The sequence below is a fragment of the Lepus europaeus genome, chromosome 11 (assembly GCF_033115175.1).
Source record: "Lepus europaeus isolate LE1 chromosome 11, mLepTim1.pri, whole genome shotgun sequence".
NCBI classification, from domain to species: domain Eukaryota; kingdom Metazoa; phylum Chordata; class Mammalia; order Lagomorpha; family Leporidae; genus Lepus; species Lepus europaeus.
The window spans coordinates 67,452,736-67,462,896 of record NC_084837.1 but is presented as its reverse complement, the minus strand read 5'-3'; positions in this window follow the sequence as shown (position 1 = coordinate 67,462,896).

Below are 10,161 nucleotides of genomic sequence, written 5' to 3'. Positions count from 1 at the left end.
CAGCAGTAAAAAAAGAAAAAGTAAAGAAATCTTGTCATTTGCAACAAATGACAGTGCAAATGACAAAATGGATGACACCGGAAAACATCATACTTAGTGAAATAAGCCCGTCCCAAAAGAACAAATACCGTAGGTTCTCCCTGACCTGTGAGAACTCATAGAGCACCTGAAAGAGAACGCTATAGTCATGAGAGTAACTCCTCCTGTGAACCCACAGGACTCCTGGCATCCACACATCTTTCCATGCTCTTGTCGCAGGGGAGGAGACAGCCCTTCTCCACCTGAAAGCCCTTCTGTCTGGGCCATCATTGAGGTGCACCTGGTGAAGCTGACACCTGTGCCAGTGTGTGTCCGGCTGCTCCACTTCTAACCCAGCTCCCTGCTGATGGCCTGGGAAAAGCAACAGAGGATGGCCCGAGTGTTTGGGCCCCTGCACCCACTTGGGAGACCTGGATGAAGCTCCTGGCTCCTGGCTTCAGTCTGGCCCAGTGCTGGCCGTTGCAGCCAGTTGGGGAGTGAACTAGCCATGGAAGATCTCTCTTGTCTTTGTCTCTGTAACTCTGAGTAACAAAAATCTTAAAACCCCGCCCCCTGCCCTGGCTCCCAAGGGACACTCATGGATGGCTGAGGGCAATAGCGATGTTCTTGCTCAAGAACCAGCCAGAGAATGCCTGCAGTCAGAACAGTGACGGACAGGGCAGCCTGCCAGTCTCATGGATGCTGAGAGAACACACAAGACTCCTGGGTCAGAGACAGGGCACTTTATTGTCCTGACAACAGCAGTGACCAGACTAGTAGCAGCTTCTTGTATTGGTTCCCTGAATTCTGATTTCCCTAGGGCAAGGCAGAGGGCCAGGGGCACCTGTGTGGGCAGTGGATGTTTTTACAGGGAAAGTGCCTTCAGGGTCCCTGACTGTTTTGTAACTGGCAGCCAGCATGCCTACACTTTGTTCCAGAGGGAGAGAAAATCTGTCTTCCAAGGCTGCTCACTGTACAATACCATAAAGAGAGCACAGACAGAGGCTTGCAGTGCATGTTCTGGTGTGTGAGAGGCACAAAGAGTGGCCACCCAAGGCAGGCATTTGGCCGAGTGGTTAAGATGTCACTTAGGATGCCCACATCCCATATTGAAGTAACTGCGTTTGCTCCCCTGCTCCAGCCCCTGATGCCAGCTTGCTGCTGGTGCAGAGCCTGGGAGGTTTGAGTGATGGGATTCCTGTCCCTCTTATCCCCCTTGTGGGGGATCGGGATGGGGTTCCTGGCTCTGGGCTATGGCACCAGCTGTGGCGAGCATTTGAGGGAGTGAATAATAGATGGGAACTTTCTTTCTCTCTTTGTCTTTCTCTTTCTGCCTTGCAAATAAATAAATCAAAATAAAATTAAAAAGAGAAGGTGCATTAACCTCCCTTACTATAACCTAAAAGAGAGATGCCTTCATATGTAAACATAGTTTTGCGTGGAAGACAGAATTCACCATTGTCACCGCACAAAGCAATGATGTACTGAGTACCCACAATAGGGTACGGCCCTGAGGCTGATTGGTCATATGCACAAATATCTTTTTTCTCCTGACACATATCCCTAAAATTGTTGTTTCTTAAATCATCAAACTTATTTTATAAACCTTGTAAATACTGAAAAAGAATTAAATAGGTACTAAGCTATAATATTCATGAAAGAATTAATTGGCATGTTAGGTGATTTGTAAAGCAATAGATTTGTCTTTTAGAGATTATATTGTTTTACAGTATTTTGTGAGGCCCTTTCACAGTAAACATATGCAGTATGTTTATGAATATTTCATAGAAATTGGAAATAATTTTATTTTAAATGACCATGTTGATATTGATGATCAAACACAATTGTTTCTTAATCTTAAACTCTTAGTCAAGAATATAGGCCTTGGCCGGCGCCGTGGCTTAACAGGCTAATCCTCTGCCTTGCGGTGCCGGCACACCGGGTTCTAGTCCCGGTCAGGGCGCCAGATTCTGTCCCGGTTGCCCCTCTTCCAGGCCAGCTCTCTGCTATGACCCGGGAAGGCAGTGGAGGATGGCCTAAGTGCTTGGGCCCTGCACCCGCATGGGAGACCAGGAGAAGCACCTGGCTCCAAGCTTTGGATCAGCATGGTGCTCCGGCTGCAGCGGCCATTAGAGGGTGAACCAACGGCAAAAAGGAAGACCTTTCTCTCTGTCTGTCTCTCTCTCTCACTATCCACTCTGCCTGTCAAAAAATAAATAAAAATTAAAAAAATAAAAGAATATAGGCCTGAAAAGAGCAGTGAGATTTACTTCATGAGAGTTTTGGAAACTCACTTTGGCCAAACAGGGCCCACGTATAGTCTCTACTTGCGGTTTCGTGTCTCAGGTTCAAGTAAACTCACTGCCTAGTGAAGACATCTATTGGTATCCTCTTTTCTCTATCTCCAGTCAATCAAAGCTTTCTCTTTCACCATCTCACTCTTGTCATTAAAAAGTAGGTTCCATCTAAGAGAAGTAAGACATTCTGGTCTCTGAAAAACCCAAGTAAGCATTTCAGGCATGGAAAGCCAAGACACTGGCAAAAAATGTCCTACTTGAAAGATCTCTGTAAGTGAGAATAAAGTGGTGGAATAAAGTGGTCATCAAAGAAAGAAAGTACCTTTCTCTGAAGGGAGGAGAGAACTTCTACTTTCCTTTGGTCTTATCTAAATACTGATGGAGTTTGCAGATTCAAAAGGCTTCCACAGGTGCCAGTGCGGTGGCACAGTGGGTTAACATCCTAGCCTGAAATGCCGGCATCCCATATGGGCACCAGTTTGAGCCCTGGCTGCTGCACTTCCAATCCAGCTCTCTGCTGTGGCCTGGGGAAGCAGTAGAAGATGGCCCAAGTCCTTGGGCCCCTGCACCTGTGTGGGAGACCCGGAAGAAGCTCCTGGCTCCTGGCTTTGAATTGGCACAGCTCTGCCTGTTGCAGCCATTTAGGGGAGTGAACCAATGGAAGGAAGGCCTTTCTCTCTATCTCTCCCTCTCACTGTCTGTAAATAAATAAAATCTTTTTTAAAAAGAAAAAAGGTTGGGGCCAGTGCCGTGGCACATTTGGTTAATCTTCCGCCTGCGGGGCTAGCATCCTATATGTGCTCCGGGTTTTAGTCCCGGTTGCTCCTCTTCTAGTCCAGCTCTCTGCTGTGGCCTAGGAAGGCAGTGGAGGATGGCCCAAGTGCTTGGGCCCCTGCACCTGCATGGGAGACCAGGAAGAAGCACCTGGCTCCTGGCTTCAGATCGGCACAGTGCCAGCCATGGCAGCCATTTGGAGAGTGAACCAATGGAGGGAAGACCTTTCTCTCTGTCTCTGTCTCTCTCTCTGTCTCTCTCTCTCTCTCTCTCTCACTGTCTATAACTCTACTTGTCAAAGGAAAAAAAAAAAAAAAAAGAAGAAGAAGGTTTCCATAGCCTAGGGAGCTCATGTCAAGAGCCTCTGGTGGTCACTGATGTCATACATACGTTATTAATTGTTAAATTAACAACAAAGGAATCACTGCACTAACTTCCCATGCAGGACCTCTGTCTTCAAAGAGTTGTTATTGTAATTATGTCTAAGTGCTCGCAAAAGATGTATCATTCTTGGGTGCTCCTTTAATTTAATTAAGTTTCTAAAAAAAATGAAATTAACTTCAAGATGCAATGATTTTGAACAGTCCTTGCTCAACTGTTGAGAAACAGTTTTTTGTTTGTTTTATGCAAGCTGTTGAATTCTTTATTTAGTATAAGTTGGTCTTCTGTGTATAAAGTTAATCAAAAATGGATCTTCGTGGAGAATGGGACTGGGAATGGGAGAGGGGGGAGGAGGAGCAGGAGTGGGAGTGTGGGTGGGAGGGTGGCATGGTGAGAAGAATCACTATATTCCTAAAGTTGTACTTATGAAATGCATGAAGTCTGTATTCCTTAAATAAAAGGTTTCTTTGGGAAAAAAGAAAAAGGAAAAAAAAATCAAAGTCAAACGACTAATACTAACTTCCTTCTCTAAACTCCCAAACCCCATTATTTCATCCCAACTGAAAATAAAATACATGTAGAATTGAGTCTCCAAGAAAATTTCTTAAATGAAGAGAGTGGAGGTGTCAGCACTGTGGCACAGCAGATTAAGCCTCCACCTACAGTTCCAGCATCCCATATGGGTGCCGGTTCTAGTCCCGGCTGCTCCACTTCCTATCCAGCTCCCTGCTATGGCCTGGGAAAGCAGTACAAGATGGCCCAAGTCCTTGGGCTCCTGCACCTGTGTGGGAGACCTGGAAGAAGCTCCTGGCTCCTGGCTTCAGATCAGCACAGCTCCAGTCATTGCGGCCAATTGGGAAGTGAACCAACGGATGGAAGACTTCTCTCTCTCTCTCTCTCTCTCTCTCTCTCTCTCTTTCTCTGCCTCTCCCTTTCTCTCTGTGTAACTCTGACTTTCAAATAAAAAATTTAATCTTTAAAAAAAGCAGAAGAAGATGGCCCAAGTCCTTGGGCCCCTGTACCCATGTGGGAGACCTAGAAAAAGCTCCTGGCTCCTGGTTTTAGTCTGGCTTATCCCTGGCCATTGTGGTCATTTGGGGAGTGAACCAATAGATGAAAGACTCTCTCTCTCTCTCTCTCTGCCTCTGCCTCTGCCTCTCCATAACTTTACCTTTCAAATAAATAAATAAATAAATCTTAAAAAAAAAAAAAAAACTGAAGAGAGGTTAAATGGTTTTGCACTCTGCACAAGGACAGCCTATTGGGGCCAGTGTTGTGGCACAGCGGGTTAAATCCCGGCTGCTCCTCTTCCAATCCAGCTCTCTGCTATGGCCTGAGATAGTCCTTGGGCCCCTGCACCTGTGTGGGAGACCCGGAAGAAGCTCCTGGCTCCTGGCTTCAGATCGGCACAGCTCCAGCCCTTACAGCCATCTGGGGAGTGAACCAGCCCATGGAAGACCTCTCTCTCTTTCTCTACCTCTCTCTGTAACTCTGTCTTTCAAATAAATAAAATAAACACTTAAAAAAAAAAAAAAGGACAGCCTATCACCACCTACTATCTGGGAAGCAATAAAATATATTCTTCCCACCTTAAAAGGACATTCTACTTGCAATTGGTTTTGTTCCAGTTTTGCTCATACTGATTGATAAACTTGTATGTTTCAGAATTCAACAACTTTTAAGAGTAATGATGCCTATCTAGGGAACACAGCCATCAGCCGTGACTGAAAATGCTCCAGCTCATGAAAGATTCATTGGCTGAGACAGGAAGAGATTTCCAGACCGAGACAGGCAGAGCCTGCATCCATGACCAGCAGGAAGCAGGGAACAGAAGATAGGATGAGATCTTGCAGCTCCTTCAGCATCCCCTGAAGGCTAAGGCTCAGGAACCTCTGAAGGGGGAAGATGTGGGAAAACTCAGTTCCTGAGCTGGAGACCACACCGCCTCAGCTCCCAGGTAGTCCTATCAACCCACCTATCAACCAGATGACCCCTCCCCAGGATGTGCCTGGGCCCCGGGGGCAGCACTATGTAAGCCCTCCCCTTTTCAGAGCTCATAAGGAACTTGGTGAAGAGGAGGGCTCGCCCTCTTTCTCCCCTCATAGACGCAGGGAAAGCAGGGTTTGGAAGTCCCTCTTTACCATTCCTGGCCCACTCTCCCTAAATAAAGTTCTCATGTCCCTGTGTACTCTTCTCACTCCATAAATAAATGCTGGAAAAAAAAAAAAAAAAAAACCTGAAGAGAGTGGAGAACTTCGGTCAGAGGAAAACAAAGGGGGCCGGCGCCATGGCTCACTAGGCTAATCCTCTGCCTTGCGGCGCCGGCACATCGGGTTCTAGTCCCAGTCGGGGCACCAGATTCTGTCCCGGTTGCTCCTCTTCCAGGCCAGCTCTCTGCTGTGGCCAGGGAGTGCAGTGGAGGATGGCCCAAGTGCTTGGGCCCTGCACCCGCATGGGAGACCAGGAGAAGCACCTGGCTCCTGCCATCGGAACAGCGCGATGCGCCGGCCGCAGCGCGCCAGCCGCGGCGGCCATTGGAGGGTGAACCAATGGCAAAGGAAGACCTTTCTCTCTGTCTCTCTCTCTCACTGTCCACTCTGCCTGTCAAAAAATAAAAAATAAAAATAAATAAAAAAAAACAAAGGAGAGTACCAGAAAATTACTCAAATTTAATGGCTACTGGCTCCCTGTCTGTTATGATGGCTTTCAAGACAAAAGCTCAAGAAAATTAAGATGTATTCATTATGTAAACTTAGAGAATGCCAAACTAATGTGAAAGCTAATAGCCCTCGTAGGAAGGTCATATTTCTTACCATCCAGAGAATAAGCAAATTCAGAGACTGTAAGGGATGAAATAGTGAAGAAAATAAGCCGAGCCAGGACTGGGAGATAAGACAGACTTTGTGAGAAGTCAAGCCAATTACCATTTGTTCAGCCAATGCATGGCTGAAGGCTGGTAAATGGGAAACCAGCCAAGGGATTCAAGGATAAAGTATATTTAAAGAATACTATGAGTTAAACATTACTCAAATAATAATTCACAAGTAATCTGGCTGTTTAAAAATGTCTGAATGAAGAGGATGTCAACTCCATTGCTGAGCTTGGAATTCCATATACTGTGGCAAGTTTATAAGCATGTAAGTGAAGTGCAAGTGAGAACTGCACGTCTCCAGGACGGCCATCGTTCATGTTTATGTGGATCTTTCTCTAGGCTGGCCGAGTTGTAGAAGGTCCCATTCATCCATTCAGTCAACACACAAGATGGGAGGCCTATCTGCTCATTTAAGACACTGTTAGGACCAGACTGGAAACTTGCCCAAAAGTGCAGGGAAATTATAAAATCCAAATGAAAGCAAATTCAAAATGTTTATTTTTAAATGGGGCATACCATTTTTGAGGGAGAAAATGAAAAATTAAGTTTAAAAAAGTAGGGTAAGTGAGAGTGTAGAAGAATTTATCATCATCATCAGAAATCCCACAAATCCCAACAGAATGACAGGCTATCTTTCTCCCAAAAACATCTGAAGAAAGTTCCACCTCATCTCCCTGCTTCGGGCCCTGTGCTCCTGCAAATCTCTTCTCAAGACAAAATCCAGGTAATTCTACTAAACCTAAGTCAGCTCACGTCTCTCATCCCCGCTAAACCTTCCAATAACTTCTGCCTCATTCAGAGAAATTGCCAAATCCTGCTAGGCCCCACATGATGCTGAATTCTGAGGCCCAGAGCAGAAGTCTGCATAGACCATTCTCCATTTATTTTTGCCCTCTCCCCACCCTCCCAACACCCATACATCCTTCTAGGTTGTGGGAAATATCCACCCCATGGTACAATTCTTGCCAGGAGGCAGGACCTACAGCAAGGCAACAGCAAAGGGGCTGCTCCCTGTACCCACTCTCTTCCTGCCAAAGCAAAGTCACATTACCCGGGATAGGCCAGTCCAGACTGTGTTTTTGCCTCACCCCTGCAGTTCAAAGACATAGGTTACTTGCAGTAATGAAATCAAGCGCACAGCGGCTGTCCTGTTCCACATGGTGGGCAGCAGCACCACCAGTACCAAGGGCCCACCTCCAGTGTGCTCACTGGAAGATCGCAGGCCGACGGCGCTGGTGCCTACCCTGCCAGGTGATTGCAGCTCCTTCCCCTGGGCAAGTCTCCTCTTTTATTCTGAGAGTTTCTACAGCCTTGCAACAGATTTTTTCTGCTTAGATTAGCTAGAGTCATTTTCTATTGTTTACAACCAACAATAACCAGTAAGAAGAGCTTTGTTGCACATTGATGGATCCCTGAATATGAAAAGGAAGGACTAGGGTCCAGTAGGGTGCAGACAGCCAAGTTATTCTGAGCATGGAAGTGGACACAGTTGTGTGTCTTGGGGTACCCCAGGAGGTGTGGCCTAGGAGGGAGTCTTAAGGACAGAGAGCAGTCTGAGTAGGACAGAGAGAGCCTATGAAGGGAAGGGATCAGGAAAAAAAATTCAGTAAGCACTAAGAGGAGAGGGAAGGAGAGAGAAACAATTTTTAAAAATATTTTATATAAAAAGCTTAATCTAAACAGCTTTGCTACTTGGAATTCTACCTCCTGCCCTGGGTCTTATCTACCCTAGAGTTCCTTTTGTTACTAGAACTGCTTCTTGTGTAGGTTTGTCTCAGGTGGGATGTCATTCATTAGAGCAGAATGAAACAAAAACCAAAAAATAAGGGCCTAAGTAAATCTTATTTAATTAAGCAAAAATACAGTGAAAGCTGGGACATGTAGTCTGCTTCTACAGGACTATTGATAGGCTTTGTCATTTGGTTGAATAATTAATGCATTTTATTGCTTGCTGGTCATATAATTCAGAGGTGGATTTACTCAAACTGGAAACTTTGGACTAATCAACAAAGGATGTTCTATTTATGAAGCTTTTGTGGTTGGCAGTGATAATAATTCCATAAGCATCACAAGGCAGCCACTGTATGATTCCAGGCTAATCTCCTGGATTCTCTCTCTCTCTCTCTCTCTCTCTCTCTCTCTCCCTCTCCCCTCCCACTCCTCCCTCCCTCTCCCTCTCCCTCTCCCTCTCCCCCTCCCTCTCCCTCCCCCTCCCTCAACCACTCCCCCTCCCTCTCCCTCTCTCTCTCCACTTCCCCTTTCGTGTCCTACTCATCTTTCTGGCTCCACCTATCTGTGTGTGCCTGCAGGCACTTGTCCACTTCTTCTTTGCCAATTCCTCATTTCATATTCAAAGGGTTTACTGCATCTCACACAGATTTATATAACACAGCAAAATAACAGATTCAAAGTGACTGAGAAGAGAAAGTCAAAACAAAAGAACACAAGGTAAGTTCAGAGGTGAGCCTGGCATAAAAATGCATACTATGAAATCCTACTCACAAGCCTCGGATGCCATAAATTTTGCTCAACACTCTACAGCAGCCATTCCAAAGGTGGGAATAGAATTCTGTGCCCATAAGATAAAATTATAGCAATTGCTCAAGCTTTCTAAATATGCATAGTAACATAATTTATGAAAATGATGCATCACAATGACACAATTTGTCAGAAAATTCCTCTCCCGCACAAATGGCTCTGCCACACTTAATAAGCTGAAATAACTGGCAGAAAGTTCACTCACCTTCCCTGCTGGAAGAGCTGGCTTCCCAGTGCACCTGATGGGAGTATTATTTCACACAGCAGGTAATAAATTTGTGGAAGTCATTACCCACAGGGAAAGGTGCCGGCAGGAAATAGAAATGGATTCAAAAGGGTTGGTCAAATCTATAAATGGTGAAGCCATAAATGGCTCCTATTCTCCTTGTATTTAATAATATTTTACATTGTGACCCACCCTACCTCCTTCCCTGCTATCTTAAGGTGTATCCTTACTGCTCTTCACCTCTTTCTGGTGGAATTTCTAAATGACAAATGTAGTAGTTGATGTATATTTATTTCTATATAGAAACTACAGCTTTTTTACTCTTTCTAGTATATTCAAGTTTCATTGACATTGTTTAAGTACAGCTAACTTATTTTAACAGTCTTTCCATTTTTGGTATATCTTGTGACACTATGTAACACAGAACTAAATTAATCATTCCAGTGCTATAGTTGCAATGTGCACCACCTTAAAACAAATCAATTATGCTTTGACAAACCAACTGAAGTAAGCCCAGCCCTGGGAACATTTTGGAAACTTTATCATTGTTTAAGGCCCCAACTGGAGCATGGACGTTAACTGGGGCTGGGCTGATTCGGCCTGAGGGGCAGCACTTGGCATAGCAAGAGTGGGGTGAGACTGCAGTAGCTCGTGTCTCTTCACCCCGTGATCCTGCCTGTCCTGAAGCGGGGAGGAGACAGGGTCTCAGTCCTTGCTGAGGACCAACATAGCTGCTGCTACTCCATGTGCAGAGCAGCAGTTGTGAGGACAGGCAGAGACAGGCAGCAGACAGCCTCTCGAAATTCCCTGCACGTGAAGATGAGAGGCAGGACTCTGAGGAGCATCAGGCTACTGTCTTTTCTTCAATTTGGGGAATCTGAGTGTCTGGGAAAAAAAGTAGCCAGATGACACCTGCTTGCACTGGCTTCCTAGAGAAAGAATCTATGGGCACCCGGAGGAGAAATTACTATTGGAATGTCTTGGTCATACCTGGAGACACTGAGGTTCAGATGGGTGGAACTCTGTGGCCACTTTTGATTTTCAGGAGTTGTTCT